Here is a 23,307-nt window from a genome sequence, read left to right as displayed (position 1 = left end):
AGCATTTTCTGATTATTATCTATTTCGCTTAGTGTTTTCAAAGAGATACATGTATAACAACGTGTTATTCTATTACTTGACGGACCTTATACAATACTTCTTGAATGTTTTGTTGAAAAATATTGCTGCGGGACACAAGGTAAAAAATAACTAGCCATTGATAGGTTGCATTTCTGAAACTGCAGCTCGGCACCGTTGGTTGTGCTTGGCAGAAAAGGGCATAGCTGGAATAGGCTAGTGAGTTGGGGGTATAGCTCAGTGGTAGAGCATTTGACTGCAGATCAAGAGGTCCCCGGTTCAAATCCGAGTGCCCCCTTTTTTTCTAAATTAAAATACAAAATGCACGTTAACATTTTTTATTTCAGCTAGAAGCAAAAAATAGTGTTTCAAAGACAGCAACAAGGTACAGACAGGGTTTGAAGACGTGATCCTCAATTTACGGGACCAAACACCTTACCACTTGGCCACCGCACCCTTTACAACTGGAGAAATTAGAAGCTTGGCCTCTCTTGGAAGGCCGCCTGGGAAGGCAATCTGGCTGGCCAGTTTAATATAAAAGAGTTCCTGTTGGAGCTCAAACCACAAACCTTTTGGTTAACAGTGAACGCCAAGGATGGCAACATAGTCACGGAAAATATTTAAAAAGACAACAGTGGTCTCCAAATGTATTTAAAATACAAACATAAAATAGGTTGCCAGAAATATATTATCAATAGAAATTAGTAAATACTATTTTGCAAATAGTATTTTTTTTTTAATACTTGACACCATCTACCGGCTGTAGCATACACCAATTTTTTATTTATTTTTTCATAAGAATTAACTGAAAGATTCAGTATTGCCTCAATTATCAAGCCTGTCAGTAACTGCAGTTTGCATAAATTAAATATTGCATAAATTAAATATTACCAGTATTGCGGAAAAAGTAAATCCGAACACACACACAAGTAGGGCTTGAAGTTTTCAGCTTTTATTTTTAATCAGGTGAAGTCCCTTTAAACAAATTGAGCTGATTCTGTTTTAGAATTAAACTCAGAAAAAGCTGTTAATTACAAAACAATCTTTGTTTTTACCTTCATATCTTGCCTGAGCCTAATTCTGGTCCTCTTAATTTTATTTCAAACAGAGCTGACAAAATACGTAATTTGTTCATTCCCGATCCTACTTTTAACTCGCATTTCATTTTTGCAGTCGCCTAATTTAACGCTGTGTTTTTGTTTATTTATTTATTATTATTATTATTATTATTATTATTATTATTATTATTATTATTATTATTATTATTAATTAATTATTTATTTATTTATTTATTTATTTATTTATTTCTTAGCAGCCGCCCTTATCCTGGGCGACTTACAGTCGTAAACAAAAATACATTTCAAGGATCACAGTACAAGTAATAATACGGTTAAGAGCAAGATAAATACAATGACTTTGGTTCTAGCAAGTACAAGTACGATTCAAGAAAAATACGATTTTCCCCACTAGTTTAACAGAGATGTCCTGAAAGATTTTTTGAAGCATAAAAATGAATACCTAGTGCGGAGTGTACAGTGATAGCAACTCCTTCAGGCGCCTGCTCTGAGTATTTCGCCAAACATACCACAAAGCATTTTGGGATATTGGAGGATACACAAAACATGTAGTTTGGTATTACAGCGTCCACACTTCTGATAAACCGCACTACCTGATGCGATCTAATTAGAACCGGACTCGAGACTACCTCCTGAGGTGGTCTCGAGTACGGTATTAAATGCTGCGTAGTGTGGACGCAAACCGTATTTAGCACTTTTAAGCCGGCTTAAACGCAACTAATACTGTTTAAAGGCATAGTGTGGACAGGGCCTTTGTTTTACATTCAATGGTGTTCATATTAGAGTGAAGCTATGGTCGCATTGCTGAGTAAGGAGTAACCATAAAACAAGGCACATGCTAATAGTATGTAGTTTTTAAATCAATACAACTGTAGCAGCACCATAAGATAACAAATTGTTGTGCTGTGAGTTGAATCTTAATGGAAACATTTAATAAAAAATTACATTTAACCAATCTCGGACATAACATGTAAAAAGGAATATCAGAGTGTCCCCTTATATTTATAGAAATTGACTTGGAAAGCATCTTCACTGTTACCATGAAGAATACGTAACATGAAAATGATGACTGTCATAAGAATGCAAAGCATGGCGCTTCTTAAATAATCTGTCAAAGACGTCTGACAAGGCAAGCTGTGGCTTTCAATTTAATATATTAAAAAATAAAGTAACAACCACTTTTCTAGGGTGAGCTCAAGCAAACCAACCTTTGCTAAACCCTTTGAAGGACCGAGTGTTTTTCAGTGGGATGCTCCCCCCATGACCAGACATTTTTTGGCTGTATTTGACTCTCTTCCAATAAAAACAAAATGCACTAAAAAATGTGTTACAGTGGCATCTTGGACTTGGTGTCCTTGTTTTCAGAACATTTTGGGGAACGTTATAACGTACTTCAAAAACCATAAAGCTTCTCTCTTTTTTTCAACACTATATTTTGTATTTAGTTTAATTTCTTGAAATAAAAAACGTTAAGCATTTTCTGATTATTATCTATTTCGCTTAGTGTTTTCAAAGAGATACATGTATAACAACGTGTTATTCTATTACTTGACGGACCTTATACAATACTTCTTGAAAGTTTTGTTGAAAAATATTGCTGCGGGACACAAGGTAAAAAATAACTAGCCATTGATAGGTTGCATTTCTGAAACTGCAGCTCGGCACCGTTGGTTGTGCTTGGCAGAAAAGGGCATAGCTGGAATAGGCTAGTGAGTTGGGGGTATAGCTCAGTGGTAGAGCATTTGACTGCAGTTCAAGAGGTTCTCCGGTTCAAATCCGAGTGCCCCCTTTTTTTCTAAATTAAAATGCACGTTAACATTTTTTATTTCAGCTAGAAGCAAAAAATAGTGTTTCAAAGACAGCAACAAGGTACAGACAGGGTTTGAAGACGTGATCCTCAATTTACGGGACCAAACACCTTACCACTTGGCCACCGCACCCTTTACAACTGGAGAAATTAGAAGCTTGGCCTCTCTTGAGAAGGCCGCCTGGGAAGGCAATCTGGCTGGCCAGTTTAATATAAAAAAGAGTTCCTGTTTGAGCTCAAACCACAAACCTTTCGGTTAACAGTGAACGCCAAGGATGGCAACATAGTCACGGAAAATATTTAAAAAGACAACAGTGGTCTCCAAATGTATTTAAAATACAAACATAAAATAGGTTGCCAGAAATATATTATCAATAGAAATTAGTAAATACTATTTTGCAAATAGTATTTTTTTTTTAATACTTGACACCATCTACCGGCTGTAGCATACACCAATTTTTTATTTATTTTTTCATAAGAATTAACTGAAAGATTCAGTATTGCCTCAATTATCAAGCCTGTCAGTAACTGCAGTTTGCATAAATTAAATATTGCATAAATTAAATATTACCAGTATTGCGGAAAAAGTAAATCCGAACACACACACAAGTAGGGCTTGAAGTTTTCAGGTTTTATTTTTAATCAGGTGAAGTCCCTTTAAACAAATTGAGCTGATTCTGTTTTATAATTAAACTCAGAAAAAGCTGTTAATTACAAAACAATCTTTGTTTTTACCTTCATATCTTGCCTGAGCCTAATTCTGGTCCTCTTAATTTTATTTCAAACAGAGCTGACAAAATACGTAATTTGTTCATTCCCAATCCTACTTTTAACTCGCATTTCATTTTTGCAGTCGCCTAATTTAACGCTGTGTTTTTGTTTATTTATTTATTTATTATTATTATTATTATTATTATTATTATTATTAATTAATTATTTATTTATTTATTTATTTATTTATTTATTTATTTCTTAGCAGCCGCCCTTATCCTGGGCGACTTACAGTCGTAAACAAAAATACATTTCAAGGATCACAGTACAAGTAATAATACGGTTAAGAGCAAGATAAATACAATGACTTTGGTTCTAGCAAGTACAAGTACGATTCAAGAAAAATACGATTTTCCCCACTAGTTTAACAGAGATGTCCTGAAAGATTTTTTGAAGCATAAAAATGAATACCTAGTGCGGAGTGTACAGTGATAGCAACTCCTTCAGGCGCCTGCTCTGAGTATTTCGCCAAACATACCACAAAGCATTTTGGGATATTGGAGGATACACAAAACATGTAGTTTGGTATTACAGCGTCCACACTTCTGATAAACCGCACTACCTGATGCGATCTAATTAGAACCGGACTCGAGACTACCTCCTGAGGTGGTCTCGAGTACGGTATTAAATGCTGCGTAGTGTGGACGCAAACCGTATTTAGCACTTTTAAGCCGGCTTAAACGCAACTAATACGGTTTAAAGGCATAGTGTGGACAGGGCCTTTGTTTTACATTCAATGGAGTTCATATTAGAGTGAAGCTATGGTCGCATTGCTGAGTAAGGAGTAACCATAAAACAAGGCACATGCTAATAGTATGTAGTTTTTAAATCAATACAACTGTAGCAGCACCATAAGATAACAAATTGTTGTGCTGTGAGTTGAATCTTAATGGAAACATTTAATAAAAAATTACATTTAACCAATCTCGGACATAACATGTAAAAAGGAATATCAGAGTGTCCCCTTATATTTATAGAAATTGACTTGGAAAGCATCTTCACTGTTACCATGAAGAATACGTAACATGAAAATGATGACTGTCATAAGAATGCAAAGCATGGCGCTTCTTAAATAATCTGTCAAAGACGTCTGACAAGGCAAGCTGTGGCTTTCAATTTAATATATTAAAAAATAAAGTAACAACCACTTTTCTAGGGTGAGCTCAAGCAAACCAACCTTTGCTAAACCCTTTGAAGGACCGAGTGTTTTTCAGTGGGATGCTCCCCCCATGACCAGACATTTTTTGGCTGTATTTGACTCTCTTCCAATAAAAACAAAATGCACTAAAAAATGTGTTACAGTGGCATCTTGGACTTGGTGTCCTTGTTTTCAGAACATTTTGGGGAACGTTATAACGTACTTCAGAAACCATAAAGCTTCTCTCTTTTTTTCAACACTATATTTTGTATTTAGTTTAATTTCTTGAAATAAAAAACGTTAAGCATTTTCTGATTATTATCTATTTCGCTTAGTGTTTTCAAAGAGATACATGTATAACAACGTGTTATTCTATTACTTGACGGACCTTATACAATACTTCTTGAATGTTTTGTTGAAAAATATTGCTGCGGGACACAAGGTAAAAAATAACTAGCCATTGATAGGTTGCATTTCTGAAACTGCAGCTCGGCACCGTTGGTTGTGCTTGGCAGAAAAGGGCATAGCTGGAATAGGCTAGTGAGTTGGGGGTATAGCTCAGTGGTAGAGCATTTGACTGCAGATCAAGAGGTCCCCGGTTCAAATCCGAGTGCCCCCTTTATTTCTAAATTAAAATACAAAATGCACGTTAACATTTTTTATTTCAGCTAGAAGCAAAAAATAGTGTTTCAAAGACAGCAACAAGGTACAGACAGGGTTTGAAGACGTGATCCTCAATTTACGGGAACAAACACCTTACCACTTGGCCACCGCACCCTTTACAACTGGAGAAATTAGAAGCTTGGCCTCTCTTGGAAGGCCGCCTGGGAAGGCAATCTGGCTGGCCAGTTTAATATAAAAAAGAGTTCCTGTTGGAGCTCAAACCACAAACCTTTTGGTTAACAGTGAACGCCAAGGATGGCAACATAGTCACGGAAAATATTTAAAAAGACAACAGTGGTCTCCAAATGTATTTAAAATACAAACATAAAATAGGTTGCCAGAAATATATTATCAATAGAAATTAGTAAATACTATTTTGCAAATAGTATTTTTTTTTTAATACTTGACACCATCTACCGGCTGTAGCATACATCAATTTTTTATTTATTTTTTCATAAGAATTAACTGAAAGATTCAGTATTGCCTCAATTATCAAGCCTGTCAGTAACTGCAGTTTGCATAAATTAAATATTGCATAAATTAAATATTACCAGTATTGCGGAAAAAGTAAATCCGAACACACACACAAGTAGGGCTTGAAGTTTTCAGGTTTTATTTTTAATCAGGTGAAGTCCCTTTAAACAAATTGAGCTGATTCTGTTTTATAATTAAACTCAGAAAAAGCTGTTAATTACAAAACAATCTTTGTTTTTACCTTCATATCTTGCCTGAGCCTAATTCTGGTCCTCTTAATTTTATTTCAAACAGAGCTGACAAAATACGTAATTTGTTCATTCCCGATCCTACTTTTAACTCGCATTTCATTTTTGCAGTCGCCTAATTTAACGCTGTGTTTTTGTTTATTTATTTATTATTATTATTATTATTATTATTATTATTATTATTATTATTATTATTATTATTTATTTATTTATTTATTTATTTATTTATTTATTTATTTCTTAGCAGCCGCCCTTATCCTGGGCGACTTACAGTCGTAAACAAAAATACATTTCAAGGATCACAGTACAAGTAATAATACGGTTAAGAGCAAGATAAATACAATGACTTTGGTTCTAGCAAGTACAAGTACGATTCAAGAAAAATACGATTTTCCCCACTAGTTTAACAGAGATGTCCTGAAAGATTTTTTGAAGCATAAAAATGAATACCTAGTGCGGAGTGTACAGTGATAGCAACTCCTTCAGGCGCCTGCTCTGAGTATTTCGCCAAACATACCACAAAGCATTTTGGGATATTGGAGGATACACAAAACATGTAGTTTGGTATTACAGCGTCCACACTTCTGATAAACCGCACTACCTGATGCGATCTAATTAGAACCGGACTCGAGACTACCTCCTGAGGTGGTCTCGAGTACGGTATTAAATGCTGCGTAGTGTGGACGCAAACCGTATTTAGCACTTTTAAGCCGGCTTAAACGCAACTAATACGGTTTAAAGGCATAGTGTGGACAGGGCCTTTGTTTTACATTCAATGGAGTTCATATTAGAGTGAAGCTATGGTCGCATTGCTGAGTAAGGAGTAACCATAAAACAAGGCACATGCTAATAGTATGTAGTTTTTAAATCAATACAACTGTAGCAGCACCATAAGATAACAAATTGTTGTGCTGTGAGTTGAATCTTAATGGAAACATTTAATAAAAAATTACATTTAACCAATCTCGGACATAACATGTAAAAAGGAATATCAGAGTGTCCCCTTATATTTATAGAAATTGACTTGGAAAGCATCTTCACTGTTACCATGAAGAATACGTAACATGAAAATGATGACTGTCATAAGAATGCAAAGCATGGCGCTTCTTAAATAATCTGTCAAAGACGTCTGACAAGGCAAGCTGTGGCTTTCAATTTAATATATTAAAAAATAAAGTAACAACCACTTTTCTAGGGTGAGCTCAAGCAAACCAACCTTTGCTAAACCCTTTGAAGGACCGAGTGTTTTTCAGTGGGATGCTCCCCCCATGACCAGACATTTTTTGGCTGTATTTGACTCTCTTCCAATAAAAACAAAATGCACTAAAAAATGTGTTACAGTGGCATCTTGGACTTGGTGTCCTTGTTTTCAGAACATTTTGGGGAACGTTATAACGTACTTCAGAAACCATAAAGCTTCTCTCTTTTTTTCAACACTATATTTTGTATTTAGTTTAATTTCTTGAAATAAAAAACGTTAAGCATTTTCTGATTATTATCTATTTCGCTTAGTGTTTTCAAAGAGATACATGTATAACAACGTGTTATTCTATTACTTGACGGACCTTATACAATACTTCTTGAAAGTTTTGTTGAAAAATATTGCTGCGGGACACAAGGTAAAAAATAACTAGCCATTGATAGGTTGCATTTCTGAAACTGCAGCTCGGAACAGTTGGTTGTGCTTGGCAGAAAAGGGCATAGCTGGAACAGGCTAGTGAGTCGGGGGTATAGCTCAGTGGTAGAGCATTTGACTGCAGATCAAGAGGTTCCCCGGTTCAAATCCGAGTGCCCCCTTTTTTTCTAAATTAAAATACAAAATGCACGTTAACATTTTTTATTTCAGCTAGAAGCAAAAAATAGTGTTTCAAAGACAGCAACAAGGTACAGACAGGGTTTGAAGACGTGATCCTCAATTTACGGGACCAAACACCTTACCACTTGGCCACCGCACCCTTTACAACTGGAGAAATTAGAAGCTTGGCCTCTCTTGAGAAGGCCGCCTGGGAAGGCAATCTGGCTGGCCAGTTTAATATAAAAAAGAGTTCCTGTTTGAGCTCAAACCACAAACCTTTCGGTTAACAGTGAACGCCAAGGATGGCAACATAGTCACGGAAAATATTTAAAAAGACAACAGTGGTCTCCGAATGTATTTAAAATACAAACATAAAATAGGTTGCCAGAAATATATTATCAATAGAAATTAGTAAATACTATTTTGCAAATAGTATTTTTTTTTTAATACTTGACACCATCTACCGGCTGTAGCATACACCAATTTTTTATTTATTTTTTCATAAGAATTAACTGAAAGATTCAGTATTGCCTCAATTATCAAGCCTGTCAGTAACTGCAGTTTGCATAAATTAAATATTGCATAAATTAAATATTACCAGTATTGCGGAAAAAGTAAATCCGAACACACACACAAGTAGGGCTTGAAGTTTTCAGCTTTTATTTTTAATCAGGTGAAGTCCCTTTAAACAAATTGAGCTGATTCTGTTTTAGAATTAAACTCAGAAAAAGCTGTTAATTACAAAACAATCTTTGTTTTTACCTTCATATCTTGCCTGAGCCTAATTCTGGTCCTCTTAATTTTATTTCAAACAGAGCTGACAAAATACGTAATTTGTTCATTCCCGATCCTACTTTTAACTCGCATTTCATTTTTGCAGTCGCCTAATTTAACGCTGTGTTTTTGTTTATTTATTTATTATTATTATTATTATTATTATTATTATTATTTATTTATTTATTTATTTATTTATTTATTTATTTCTTTCTTTCTTAGCAGCCGCTCTTATCCTGGGCGACTTACAGTCGTAAACAAAAATACATTTCAAGGATCACAGTACAAGTAATAATACGGTTAAGAGCAAGATAAATACAATGACTTTGGTTCTAGCAAGTACAAGTACGATTCAAGAAAAATATGATTTTCCCCACTAGTTTAACAGAGATGTCCTGAAAGATTTTTTGAAGCATAAAAATGAATACCTAGTGCGGAGTGTACAGTGATAGCAACTCCTTCGGGCACCTGCTCTGAGTATTTCGCCAAACATACCACAAAGCATTTTGGGATATTGGAGGATACACAAAACATGTAGTTTGGTATTACAGCGTCCACACTTCTGATAAACCGCACTACCTGATGCGATCTAATTAGAACCGGACTCGAGACTACCTCCTGAGGTGGTCTCGAGTACGATATTAAATGCTGCGTAGTGTGGACGCAAACCGTATTTAGCACTTTTAAGCCGGCTTAAACGCAACTAATACGGTTTAAAGGCATAGTGTGGACAGGGCCTTTGTTTTACATTCAATGGAGTTCATATTAGAGTGAAGCTATGGTCGCATTGCTGAGTAAGGAGTAACCATAAAACAAGGCACATGCTAATAGTATGTAGTTTTTAAATCAATACAACTGTAGCAGCACCATAAGATAACAAATTGTTGTGCTGTGAGTTGAATCTTAATGGAAACATTTAATAAAAAATTACATTTAACCAATCTCGGACATAACATGTAAAAAGGAATATCAGAGTGTCCCCTTATATTTATAGAAATTGACTTGGAAAGCATCTTCACTGTTACCATGAAGAATACGTAACATGAAAATGATGACTGTCATAAGAATGCAAAGCATGGCGCTTCTTAAATAATCTGTCAAAGACGTCTGACAAGGCAAGCTGTGGCTTTCAATTTAATATATTAAAAAATAAAGTAACAACCACTTTTCTAGGGTGAGCTCAAGCAAACCAACCTTTGCTAAACCCTTTGAAGGACCGAGTGTTTTTCAGTGGGATGCTCCCCCCATGACCAGACATTTTTTGGCTGTATTTGACTCTCTTCCAATAAAAACAAAATGCACTAAAAAATGTGTTACAGTGGCATCTTGGACTTGGTGTCCTTGTTTTCAGAACATTTTGGGGAACGTTATAACGTACTTCAGAAACCATAAAGCTTCTCTCTTTTTTTCAACACTATATTTTGTATTTAGTTTAATTTCTTGAAATAAAAAACGTTAAGCATTTTCTGATTATTATCTATTTCGCTTAGTGTTTTCAAAGAGATACATGTATAACAACGTGTTATTCTATTACTTGACGGACCTTATACAATACTTCTTGAAAGTTTTGTTGAAAAATATTGCTGCGGGACACAAGGTAAAAAATAACTAGCCATTGATGTGTTGCATTTCTGAAACTGCAGCTCGGCACCGTTGGTTGTGCTTGGCAGAAAAGGGCATAGCTGGAATAGGCTAGTGAGTTGGGGGTATAGCTCAGTGGTAGAGCATTTGCCTGCAGATCAAGAGGTCCCCGGTTCAAATCCGAGTGCCCCCTTTTTTTCTAAATTAAAATACAAAATGCACGTTAACATTTTTTATTTCAGCTAGAAGCAAAAAATAGTGTTTCAAAGACAGCAACAAGGTACAGACAGGGTTTGAAGACGTGATCCTCAATTTACGGGACCAAACACCTTACCACTTGGCCACCGCACCCTTTACAACTGGAGAAATTAGAAGCTTGGCCTCTCTTGAGAAGGCCGCCTGGGAAGGCAATCTGGCTGGCCAGTTTAATATAAAAAAGAGTTCCTGTTTGAGCTCAAACCACAAACCTTTCGGTTAACAGTGAACGCCAAGGATGGCAACATAGTCACGGAAAATATTTAAAAAGACAACAGTGGTCTCCAAATGTATTTAAAATACAAACATAAAATAGGTTGCCAGAAATATATTATCAATAGAAATTAGTAAATACTATTTTGCAAATAGTATTTTTTTTTTAATACTTGACACCATCTACCGGCTGTAGCATACACCAATTTTTTATTTATTTTTTCATAAGAATTAACTGAAAGATTCAATATTGCCTCAATTATCAAGCCTGTCAGTAACTGCAGTTTGCATAAATTAAATATTGCATAAATTAAATATTACCAGTATTGCGGAAAAAGTAAATCCGAACACACACACAAGTAGGGCTTGAAGTTTTCAGCTTTTATTTTTAATCAGGTGAAGTCCCTTTAAACAAATTGAGCTGATTCTGTTTTAGAATTAAACTCAGAAAAAGCTGTTAATTACAAAACAATCTTTGTTTTTACCTTCATATCTTGCCTGAGCCTAATTCTGGTCCTCTTAATTTTATTTCAAACAGAGCTGAAAAAATACGTAATTTGTTCATTCCCGATCCTACTTTTAACTCGCATTTCATTTTTACAGTCGCCTAATTTAACGCTGTGTTTTTGTTTATTTATTTATTATTATTATTATTATTATTATTATTATTATTATTATTATTATTATTATTATTATTTATTTATTTATTTATTTATTTATTTATTTATTTATTTCTTAGCAGCCGCTCTTATCCTGGGCGACTTACAGTCGTAAACAAAAATACATTTCAAGGATCACAGTACAAGTAATAATACGGTTAAGAGCAAGATAAATACAATGACTTTGGTTCTAGCAAGTACAAGTACGATTCAAGAAAAATACGATTTTCCCCACTAGTTTAACAGAGATGTCCTGAAAGATTTTTTGAAGCATAAAAATGAATACCTAGTGCGGAGTGTACAGTGATAGCAACTCCTTCGGGCGCCTGCTCTGAGTATTTCGCCAAACATACCACAAAGCATTTTGGGATATTGGAGGATACACAAAACATGTAGTTTGGTATTACAGCGTCCACACTTCTGATATACCGCACTACCTGATGCGATCTAATTAGAACCGGACTCGAGACTACCTCCTGAGGTGGTCTCGAGTACGATATTAAATGCTGCGTAGTGTGGACGCAAACCGTATTTAGCACTTTTAAGCCGGCTTAAACGCAACTAATACGGTTTAAAGGCATAGTGTGGACAGGGCCTTTGTTTTACATTCAATGGAGTTCATATTAGAGTGAAGCTATGGTCGCATTGCTGAGTAAGGAGTAACCATAAAACAAGGCACATGCTAATAGTATGTAGTTTTTAAATCAATACAACTGTAGCAGCACCATAAGATAACAAATTGTTGTGCTGTGAGTTGAATCTTAATGGAAACATTTAATAAAAAATTACATTTAACCAATCTCGGACATAACATGTAAAAAGGAATATCAGAGTGTCCCCTTATATTTATAGAAATTGACTTGGAAAGCATCTTCACTGTTACCATGAAGAATACGTAACATGAAAATGATGACTGTCATAAGAATGCAAAGCATGGCGCTTCTTAAATAATCTGTCAAAGACGTCTGACAAGGCAAGCTGTGGCTTTCAATTTAATATATTAAAAAATAAAGTAACAACCACTTTTCTAGGGTGAGCTCAAGCAAACCAACCTTTGCTAAACCCTTTGAAGGACCGAGTGTTTTTCAGTGGGATGCTCCCCCCATGACCAGACATTTTTTGGCTGTATTTGACTCTCTTCCAATAAAAACAAAATGCACTAAAAAATGTGTTACAGTGGCATCTTGGACTTGGTGTCCTTGTTTTCAGAACATTTTGGGGAACGTTATAACGTACTTCAGAAACCATAAAGCTTCTCTCTTTTTTTCAACACTATATTTTGTATTTAGTTTAATTTCTTGAAATAAAAAACGTTAAGCATTTTCTGATTATTATCTATTTCGCTTAGTGTTTTCAAAGAGATACATGTATAACAACGTGTTATTCTATTACTTGACGGACCTTATACAATACTTCTTGAATGTTTTGTTGAAAAATATTGCTGCGGGACACAAGGTAAAAAATAACTAGCCATTGATAGGTTGCATTTCTGAAACTGCAGCTCGGCACCGTTGGTTGTGCTTGGCAGAAAAGGGCATAGCTGGAATAGGCTAGTGAGTTGGGGGTATAGCTCAGTGGTAGAGCATTTGACTGCAGATCAAGAGGTCCCCGGTTCAAATCCGAGTGCCCCCTTTTTTTCTAAATTAAAATACAAAATGCACGTTAACATTTTTTATTTCAGCTAGAAGCAAAAAATAGTGTTTCAAAGACAGCAACAAGGTACAGACAGGGTTTGAAGACGTGATCCTCAATTTACGGGACCAAACACCTTACCACTTGGCCACCGCACCCTTTACAACTGGAGAAATTAGAAGCTTGGCCTCTCTTGAGAAGGCCGCCTGGGAAGGCAATCTGGCTGGCCAGTTTAATATAAAAAAGAGTTCCTGTTTGAGCTCAAACCACAAACCTTTCGGTTAACAGTGAACGCCAAGGATGGCAACATAGTCACGGAAAATATTTAAAAAGACAACAGTGGTCTCCAAATGTATTTAAAATACAAACATAAAATAGGTTGCCAGAAATATATTATCAATAGAAATTAGTAAATACTATTTTGCAAATAGTATTTTTTTTTTAATACTTGACACCATCTACCGGCTGTAGCATACACCAATTTTTTATTTATTTTTTCATAAGAATTAACTGAAAGATTCAATATTGCCTCAATTATCAAGCCTGTCAGTAACTGCAGTTTGCATAAATTAAATATTGCATAAATTAAATATTACCAGTATTGCGGAAAAAGTAAATCCGAACACACACACAAGTAGGGCTTGAAGTTTTCAGCTTTTATTTTTAATCAGGTGAAGTCCCTTTAAACAAATTGAGCTGATTCTGTTTTAGAATTAAACTCAGAAAAAGCTGTTAATTACAAAACAATCTTTGTTTTTACCTTCATATCTTGCCTGAGCCTAATTCTGGTCCTCTTAATTTTATTTCAAACAGAGCTGACAAAATACGTAATTTGTTCATTCCCGATCCTACTTTTAACTCGCATTTCATTTTTACAGTCGCCTAATTTAACGCTGTGTTTTTGTTTATTTATTTATTATTATTATTATTATTATTATTATTATTATTATTATTATTATTTATTTATTTATTTATTTATTTATTTATTTATTTATTTATTTCTTAGCAGCCGCTCTTATCCTGGGCGACTTACAGTCGTAAACAAAAATACATTTCAAGGATCACAGTACAAGTAATAATACGGTTAAGAGCAAGATAAATACAATGACTTTGGTTCTAGCAAGTACAAGTACGATTCAAGAAAAATACGATTTTCCCCACTAGTTTAACAGAGATGTCCTGAAAGATTTTTTGAAGCATAAAAATGAATACCTAGTGCGGAGTGTACAGTGATAGCAACTCCTTCGGGCGCCTGCTCTGAGTATTTCGCCAAACATACCACAAAGCATTTTGGGATATTGGAGGATACACAAAACATGTAGTTTGGTATTACAGCGTCCACACTTCTGATATACCGCACTACCTGATGCGATCTAATTAGAACCGGACTCGAGACTACCTCCTGAGGTGGTCTCGAGTACGATATTAAATGCTGCGTAGTGTGGACGCAAACCGTATTTAGCACTTTTAAGCCGGCTTAAACGCAACTAATACGGTTTAAAGGCATAGTGTGGACAGGGCCTTTGTTTTACATTCAATGGAGTTCATATTAGAGTGAAGCTATGGTCGCATTGCTGAGTAAGGAGTAACCATAAAACAAGGCACATGCTAATAGTATGTAGTTTTTAAATCAATACAACTGTAGCAGCACCATAAGATAACAAATTGTTGTGCTGTGAGTTGAATCTTAATGGAAACATTTAATAAAAAATTACATTTAACCAATCTCGGACATAACATGTAAAAAGGAATATCAGAGTGTCCCCTTATATTTATAGAAATTGACTTGGAAAGCATCTTCACTGTTACCATGAAGAATACGTAACATGAAAATGATGACTGTCATAAGAATGCAAAGCATGGCGCTTCTTAAATAATCTGTCAAAGACGTCTGACAAGGCAAGCTGTGGCTTTCAATTTAATATATTAAAAAATAAAGTAACAACCACTTTTCTAGGGTGAGCTCAAGCAAACCAACCTTTGCTAAACCCTTTGAAGGACCGAGTGTTTTTCAGTGGGATGCTCCCCCCATGACCAGACATTTTTTGGCTGTATTTGACTCTCTTCCAATAAAAACAAAATGCACTAAAAAATGTGTTACAGTGGCATCTTGGACTTGGTGTCCTTGTTTTCAGAACATTTTGGGGAACGTTATAACGTACTTCAGAAACCATAAAGCTTCTCTCTTTTTTTCAACACTATATTTTGTATTTAGTTTAATTTCTTGAAATAAAAAACGTTAAGCATTTTCTGATTATTATCTATTTCGCTTAGTGTTTTCAAAGAGATACATGTATAACAACGTGTTATTCTATTACTTGACGGACCTTATACAATACTTCTTGAAAGTTTTGTTGAAAAATATTGCTGCGGGACACAAGGTAAAAAATAACTAGCCATTGATAGGTTGCATTTCTGAAACTGCAGCTCGGCACCGTTGGTTGTGCTTGGCAGAAAAGGGCATAGCTGGAATAGGCTAGTGAGTTGGGGGTATAGCTCAGTGGTAGAGCATTTGACTGCAGATCAAGAGGTCCCCGGTTCAAATCTGAGTGCCCCCTTTTTTTCTAAATTAAAATGCACGTTAACATTTTTTATTTCAGCTAGAAGCAAAAAATAGTGTTTCAAAGACAGCAACAAGGTACAGACAGGGTTTGAAGACGTGATCCTCAATTTACGGGACCAAACACCTTACCACTTGGCCACCGCACCCTTTACAACTGGAGAAATTAGAAGCTTGGCCTCTCTTGAGAAGGCCGCCTGGGAAGGCAATCTGGCTGGCCAGTTTAATATAAAAAAGAGTTCCTGTTTGAGCTCAAACCACAAACCTTTCGGTTAACAGTGAACGCCAAGGATGGCAACATAGTCACGGAAAATATTTAAAAAGACAACAGTGGTCTCCAAATGTATTTAAAATACAAACATAAAATAGGTTGCCAGAAATATATTATCAATAGAAATTAGTAAATACTATTTTGCAAATAGTATTTTTTTTTTAATACTTGACACCATCTACCGGCTGTAGCATACACCAATTTTTTATTTATTTTTTCATAAGAATTAACTGAAAGATTCAATATTGCCTCAATTATCAAGCCTGTCAGTAACTGCAGTTTGCATAAATTAAATATTGCATAAATTAAATATTACCAGTATTGCGGAAAAAGTAAATCCGAACACACACACAAGTAGGGCTTGAAGTTTTCAGCTTTTATTTTTAATCAGGTGAAGTCCCTTTAAACAAATTGAGCTGATTCTGTTTTAGAATTAAACTCAGAAAAAGCTGTTAATTACAAAACAATCTTTGTTTTTACCTTCATATCTTGCCTGAGCCTAATTCTGGTCCTCTTAATTTTATTTCAAACAGAGCTGACAAAATACGTAATTTGTTCATTCCCGATCCTACTTTTAACTCGCATTTCATTTTTACAGTCGCCTAATTTAACGCTGTGTTTTTGTTTATTTATTTATTATTATTATTATTATTATTATTATTATTATTATTATTATTATTATTATTATTATTATTTATTTATTTATTTATTTATTTATTTATTTATTTATTTCTTAGCAGCCGCTCTTATCCTGGGCGACTTACAGTCGTAAACAAAAATACATTTCAAGGATCACAGTACAAGTAATAATACGGTTAAGAGCAAGATAAATACAATGACTTTGGTTCTAGCAAGTACAAGTACGATTCAAGAAAAATACGATTTTCCCCACTAGTTTAACAGAGATGTCCTGAAAGATTTTTTGAAGCATAAAAATGAATACCTAGTGCGGAGTGTACAGTGATAGCAACTCCTTCGGGCGCCTGCTCTGAGTATTTCGCCAAACATACCACAAAGCATTTTGGGATATTGGAGGATACACAAAACATGTAGTTTGGTATTACAGCGTCCACACTTCTGATATACCGCACTACCTGATGCGATCTAATTAGAACCGGACTCGAGACTACCTCCTGAGGTGGTCTCAAGTACGATATTAAATGCTGCGTAGTGTGGACGCAAACCGTATTTAGCACTTTTAAGCCGGCTTAAACGCAACTAATACGGTTTAAAGGCATAGTGTGGACAGGGCCTTTGTTTTACATTCAATGGAGTTCATATTAGAGTGAAGCTATGGTCGCATTGCTGAGTAAGGAGTAACCATAAAACAAGGCACATGCTAATAGTATGTAGTTTTTAAATCAATACAACTGTAGCAGCACCATAAGATAACAAATTGTTGTGCTGTGAGTTGAATCTTAATGGAAACATTTAATAAAAAATTACATTTAACCAATCTCGGACATAACATGTAAAAAGGAATATCAGAGTGTCCCCTTATATTTATAGAAATTGACTTGGAAAGCATCTTCACTGTTACCATGAAGAATACGTAACATGAAAATGATGACTGTCATAAGAATGCAAAGCATGGCGCTTCTTAAATAATCTGTCAAAGACGTCTGACAAGGCAAGCTGTGGCTTTCAATTTAATATATTAAAAAATAAAGTAACAACCACTTTTCTAGGGTGAGCTCAAGCAAACCAACCTTTGCTAAACCCTTTGAAGGACCGAGTGTTTTTCAGTGGGATGCTCCCCCCATGACCAGACATTTTTTGGCTGTATTTGACTCTCTTCCAATAAAAACAAAATGCACTAAAAAATGTGTTACAGTGGCATCTTGGACTTGGTGTCCTTGTTTTCAGAACATTTTGGGGAACGTTATAACGTACTTCAGAAACCATAAAGCTTCTCTCTTTTTTTCAACACTATATTTTGTATTTAGTTTAATTTCTTGAAATAAAAAACGTTAAGCATTTTCTGATTATTATCTATTTCGCTTAGTGTTTTCAAAGAGATACATGTATAACAACGTGTTATTCTATTACTTGACGGACCTTATACAATACTTCTTGAAAGTTTTGTTGAAAAATATTGCTGCGGGACACAAGGTAAAAAATAACTAGCCATTGATAGGTTGCATTTCTGAAACTGCAGCTCGGCACCGTTGGTTGTGCTTGGCAGAAAAGGGCATAGCTGGAATAGGCTAGTGAGTTGGGGGTATAGCTCAGTGGTAGAGCATTTGACTGCAGATCAAGAGGTCCCCGGTTCAAATCTGAGTGCCCCCTTTTTTTCTAAATTAAAATGCACGTTAACATTTTTTATTTCAGCTAGAAGCAAAAAATAGTGTTTCAAAGACAGCAACAAGGTACAGACAGGGTTTGAAGACGTGATCCTCAATTTACGGGACCAAACACCTTACCACTTGGCCACCGCACCCTTTACAACTGGAGAAATTAGAAGCTTGGCCTCTCTTGAGAAGGCCGCCTGGGAAGGCAATCTGGCTGGCCAGTTTAATATAAAAAAGAGTTCCTGTTTGAGCTCAAACCACAAACCTTTCGGTTAACAGTGAACGCCAAGGATGGCAACATAGTCACGGAAAATATTTAAAAAGACAACAGTGGTCTCCAAATGTATTTAAAATACAAACATAAAATAGGTTGCCAGAAATATATTATCAATAGAAATTAGTAAATACTATTTTGCAAATAGTATTTTTTTTTTAATACTTGACACCATCTACCGGCTGTAGCATACACCAATTTTTTATTTATTTTTTCATAAGAATTAACTGAAAGATTCAGTATTGCCTCAATTATCAAGCCTGTCAGTAACTGCAGTTTGCATAAATTAAATATTGCATAAATTAAATATTACCAGTATTGCGGAAAAAGTAAATCCGAACACACACACAAGTAGGGCTTGAAGTTTTCAGCTTTTATTTTTAATCAGGTGAAGTCCCTTTAAACAAATTGAGCTGATTCTGTTTTATAATTAAACTCAGAAAAAGCTGTTAATTACAAAACAATCTTTGTTTTTACCTTCATATCTTGCCTGAGCCTAATTCTGGTCCTCTTAATTTTATTTCAAACAGAGCTGACAAAATACGTAATTTGTTCATTCCCGATCCTACATTTAACTCGCATTTCATTTTTGCAGTCGCCTAATTTAACGCTGTGTTTTTGTTTATTTATTTATTATTATTATTATTATTATTATTATTATTATTATTATTATTATTATTAATTATTTATTTATTTATTTATTTATTTATTTATTTATTTCTTAGCAGCCGCCCTTATCCTGGGCGACTTACAGTCGTAAACAAAAATACATTTCAAGGATCACAGTACAAGTAATAATACGGTTAAGAGCAAGATAAATACAATGACTTTGGTTCTAGCAAGTACAAGTACGATTCAAGAAAAATACGATTTTCCCCACTAGTTTAACAGAGATGTCCTGAAAGATTTTTTGAAGCATAAAAATGAATACCTAGTGCGGAGTGTACAGTGATAGCAACTCCTTCGGGCGCCTGCTCTGAGTATTTCGCCAAACATACCACAAAGCATTTTGGGATATTGGAGGATACACAAAACATGTAGTTTGGTATTACAGCGTCCACACTTCTGATAAACCGCACTACCTGATGCGATCTAATTAGAACCGGACTCGAGACTACCTCCTGAGGTGGTCTCGAGTACGATATTAAATGCTGCGTAGTGTGGACGCAAACCGTATTTAGCACTTTTAAGCCGGCTTAAACGCAACTAATACGGTTTAAAGGCGTAGTGTGGACAGGGCCTTTGTTTTACATTCAATGGAGTTCATATTAGAGTGAAGCTATGGTCGCATTGCTGAGTAAGGAGTAACCATAAAACAAGGCACATGCTAATAGTATGTAGTTTTTAAATCAATACAACTGTAGCAGCACCATAAGATAACAAATTGTTGTGCTGTGAGTTGAATCTTAATGGAAACATTTAATAAAAAATTACATTTAACCAATCTCGGACATAACATGTAAAAAGGAATATCAGAGTGTCCCCTTATATTTATAGAAATTGACTTGGAAAGCATCTTCACTGTTACCATGAAGAATACGTAACATGAAAATGATGACTGTCATAAGAATGCAAAGCATGGCGCTTCTTAAATAATCTGTCAAAGACGTCTGACAAGGCAAGCTGTGGCTTTCAATTTAATATATTAAAAAATAAAGTAACAACCACTTTTCTAGGGTGAGCTCAAGCAAACCAACCTTTGCTAAACCCTTTGAAGGACCGAGTGTTTTTCAGTGGGATGCTCCCCCCATGACCAGACATTTTTTGGCTGTATTTGACTCTCTTCCAATAAAAACAAAATGCACTAAAAAATGTGTTACAGTGGCATCTTGGACTTGGTGTCCTTGTTTTCAGAACATTTTGGAGAACGTTATAACGTACTTCAGAAACCATAAAGCTTCTCTCTTTTTTCAACACTATATTTTGTATTTAGTTTAATTTCTTGAAATAAAAAACGTTAAGCATTTTCTGATTATTATCTATTTCGCTTAGTGTTTTCAAAGAGATACATGTATAACAACGTGTTATTCTATTACTTGACGGACCTTATACAATACTTCTTGAATGTTTTGTTGAAAAATATTGCTGCGGGACACAAGGTAAAAAATAACTAGCCATTGATAGGTTGCATTTCTGAAACTGCAGCTCGGCACCGTTGGTTGTGCTTGGCAGAAAAGGGCATAGCTGGAATAGGCTAGTGAGTTGGGGGTATAGCTCAGTGGTAGAGCATTTGACTGCAGATCAAGAGGTCCCCGGTTCAAATCTGAGTGCCCCCTTTTTTTCTAAATTAAAATGCACGTTAACATTTTTTATTTCAGCTAGAAGCAAAAAATAGTGTTTCAAAGACAGCAACAAGGTACAGACAGGGTTTGAAGACGTGATCCTCAATTTACGGGACCAAACACCTTACCACTTGGCCACCGCACCCTTTACAACTGGAGAAATTAGAAGCTTGGCCTCTCTTGAGAAGGCCGCCTGGGAAGGCAATCTGGCTGGCCAGTTTAATATAAAAAAGAGTTCCTGTTTGAGCTCAAACCACAAACCTTTCGGTTAACAGTGAACGCCAAGGATGGCAACATAGTCACGGAAAATATTTAAAAAGACAACAGTGGTCTCCAAATGTATTTAAAATACAAACATAAAATAGGTTGCCAGAAATATATTATCAATAGAAATTAGTAAATACTATTTTGCAAATAGTATTTTTTTTTTAATACTTGACACCATCTACCGGCTGTAGCATACACCAATTTTTTATTTATTTTTTCATAAGAATTAACTGAAAGATTCAGTATTGCCTCAATTATCAAGCCTGTCAGTAACTGCAGTTTGCATAAATTAAATATTGCATAAATTAAATATTACCAGTATTGCGGAAAAAGTAAATCCGAACACACACACAAGTAGGGCTTGAAGTTTTCAGCTTTTATTTTTAATCAGGTGAAGTCCCTTTAAACAAATTGAGCTGATTCTGTTTTATAATTAAACTCAGAAAAAGCTGTTAATTACAAAACAATCTTTGTTTTTACCTTCATATCTTGCCTGAGCCTAATTCTGGTCCTCTTAATTTTATTTCAAACAGAGCTGACAAAATACGTAATTTGTTCATTCCCGGTCCTACCTTTAACTCGCATTTCATTTTTGCAGTCGCCTAATTTAACGCTGTGTTTTTGTTTATTTATTTATTATTATTATTATTATTATTATTATTTATTTATTTATTTATTTATTTATTTATTTATTTCTTAGCAGCCGCCCTTATCCTGGGCGACTTACAGTCGTAAACAAAAATACATTTCAAGGATCACAGTACAAGTAATAATACGGTTAAGAGCAAGATAAATACAATGACTTTGGTTCTAGCAAGTACAAGTACGATTCAAGAAAAATACGATTTTCCCCACTAGTTTAACAGAGATGTCCTGAAAGATTTTTTGAAGCATAAAAATGAATACCTAGTGCGGAGTGTACAGTGATAGCAACTCCTTCGGGCGCCTGCTCTGAGTATTTCGCCAAACATACCACAAAGCATTTTGGGATATTGGAGGATACACAAAACATGTAGTTTGGTATTACAGCGTCCACACTTCTGATAAACCGCACTACCTGATGCGATCTAATTAGAACCGGACTCGAGACTACCTCCTGAGGTGGTCTCGAGTACGGTATTAAATGCTGCGTAGTGTGGACGCAAACCGTATTTAGCACTTTTAAGCCGGCTTAAACGCAACTAATACGGTTTAAAGGCATAGTGTGGACAGGGCCTTTGTTTTACATTCAATGGAGTTCATATTAGAGTGAAGCTATGGTCGCATTGCTGAGTAAGGAGTAACCATAAAACAAGGCACATGCTAATAGTATGTAGTTTTTAAATCAATACAACTGTAGCAGCACCATAAGATAACAAATTGTTGTGCTGTGAGTTGAATCTTAATGGAAACATTTAATAAAAAATTACATTTAACCAATCTCGGACATAACATGTAAAAAGGAATATCAGAGTGTCCCCTTATATTTATAGAAATTGACTTGGAAAGCATCTTCACTGTTACCATGAAGAATACGTAACATGAAAATGATGACTGTCATAAGAATGCAAAGCATGGCGCTTCTTAAATAATCTGTCAAAGACGTCTGACAAGGCAAGCTGTGGCTTTCAATTTAATATATTAAAAAATAAAGTAACAACCACTTTTCTAGGGTGAGCTCAAGCAAACCAACCTTTGCTAAACCCTTTGAAGGACCGAGTGTTTTTCAGTGGGATGCTCCCCCCATGACCAGACATTTTTTGGCTGTATTTGACTCTCTTCCAATAAAAACAAAATGCACTAAAAAATGTGTTACAGTGGCATCTTGGACTTGGTGTCCTTGTTTTCAGAACATTTTGGGGAACGTTATAACGTACTTCAGAAACCATAAAGCTTCTCTCTTTTTTTCAACACTATATTTTGTATTTAGTTTAATTTCTTGAAATAAAAAACGTTAAGCATTTTCTGATTATTATCTATTTCGCTTAGTGTTTTCAAAGAGATACATGTATAACAACGTGTTATTCTATTACTTGACGGACCTTATACAATACTTCTTGAATGTTTTGTTGAAAAATATTGCTGCGGGACACAAGGTAAAAAATAACTAGCCATTGATAGGTTGCATTTCTGAAACTGCAGCTCGGCACCGTTGGTTGTGCTTGGCAGAAAAGGGCATAGCTGGAATAGGCTAGTGAGTCGGGGGTATAGTTCAGTGGTAGAGCATTTGACTGCAGATCAAGAGGTCCCCGGCTCAAATCCGAGTGCCCCCTTTTTTT

The 23,307-nt window shown here is 35.3% G+C and overlaps 10 non-coding genes across 10 annotated transcripts; all 10 read left to right on the top strand.

Annotated features, from left to right (window-relative positions):
- Positions 1-244: 244 nt before the first annotated feature.
- On the top strand, positions 245-316 carry trnac-gca (transfer RNA cysteine (anticodon GCA)). The gene has a single exon. It is a non-coding gene; the product is annotated as a tRNA-Cys (tRNA).
- A 2,494-nt stretch (positions 317-2,810) lies between these two features.
- trnac-gca (transfer RNA cysteine (anticodon GCA)) lies at positions 2,811-2,883 on the top strand. The gene has a single exon. It is a non-coding gene; the product is annotated as a tRNA-Cys (tRNA).
- Positions 2,884-5,357: 2,474 nt separating this feature from the next.
- trnac-gca (transfer RNA cysteine (anticodon GCA)) lies at positions 5,358-5,429 on the top strand. Its single transcript has one exon. It is a non-coding gene; the product is annotated as a tRNA-Cys (tRNA).
- A 2,490-nt stretch (positions 5,430-7,919) lies between these two features.
- On the top strand, positions 7,920-7,992 carry trnac-gca (transfer RNA cysteine (anticodon GCA)). The gene has a single exon. It is a non-coding gene; the product is annotated as a tRNA-Cys (tRNA).
- Positions 7,993-10,466: 2,474 nt separating this feature from the next.
- On the top strand, positions 10,467-10,538 carry trnac-gca (transfer RNA cysteine (anticodon GCA)). The gene has a single exon. It is a non-coding gene; the product is annotated as a tRNA-Cys (tRNA).
- A 2,494-nt stretch (positions 10,539-13,032) lies between these two features.
- trnac-gca (transfer RNA cysteine (anticodon GCA)) lies at positions 13,033-13,104 on the top strand. Its single transcript has one exon. It is a non-coding gene; the product is annotated as a tRNA-Cys (tRNA).
- A 2,486-nt stretch (positions 13,105-15,590) lies between these two features.
- trnac-gca (transfer RNA cysteine (anticodon GCA)) lies at positions 15,591-15,662 on the top strand. Its single transcript has one exon. It is a non-coding gene; the product is annotated as a tRNA-Cys (tRNA).
- A 2,490-nt stretch (positions 15,663-18,152) lies between these two features.
- On the top strand, positions 18,153-18,224 carry trnac-gca (transfer RNA cysteine (anticodon GCA)). Its single transcript has one exon. It is a non-coding gene; the product is annotated as a tRNA-Cys (tRNA).
- Positions 18,225-20,704: 2,480 nt separating this feature from the next.
- Positions 20,705-20,776, top strand: trnac-gca (transfer RNA cysteine (anticodon GCA)). The gene has a single exon. It is a non-coding gene; the product is annotated as a tRNA-Cys (tRNA).
- Positions 20,777-23,229: 2,453 nt separating this feature from the next.
- trnac-gca (transfer RNA cysteine (anticodon GCA)) lies at positions 23,230-23,301 on the top strand. Its single transcript has one exon. It is a non-coding gene; the product is annotated as a tRNA-Cys (tRNA).
- Positions 23,302-23,307: the final 6 nt, after the last annotated feature.

Source organism: Acipenser ruthenus, chromosome 23, assembly GCF_902713425.1.
Source record: "Acipenser ruthenus chromosome 23, fAciRut3.2 maternal haplotype, whole genome shotgun sequence".
Classification (NCBI taxonomy): domain Eukaryota; kingdom Metazoa; phylum Chordata; class Actinopteri; order Acipenseriformes; family Acipenseridae; genus Acipenser; species Acipenser ruthenus.
This window is presented reverse-complemented; position numbering and strand designations above follow the sequence as displayed.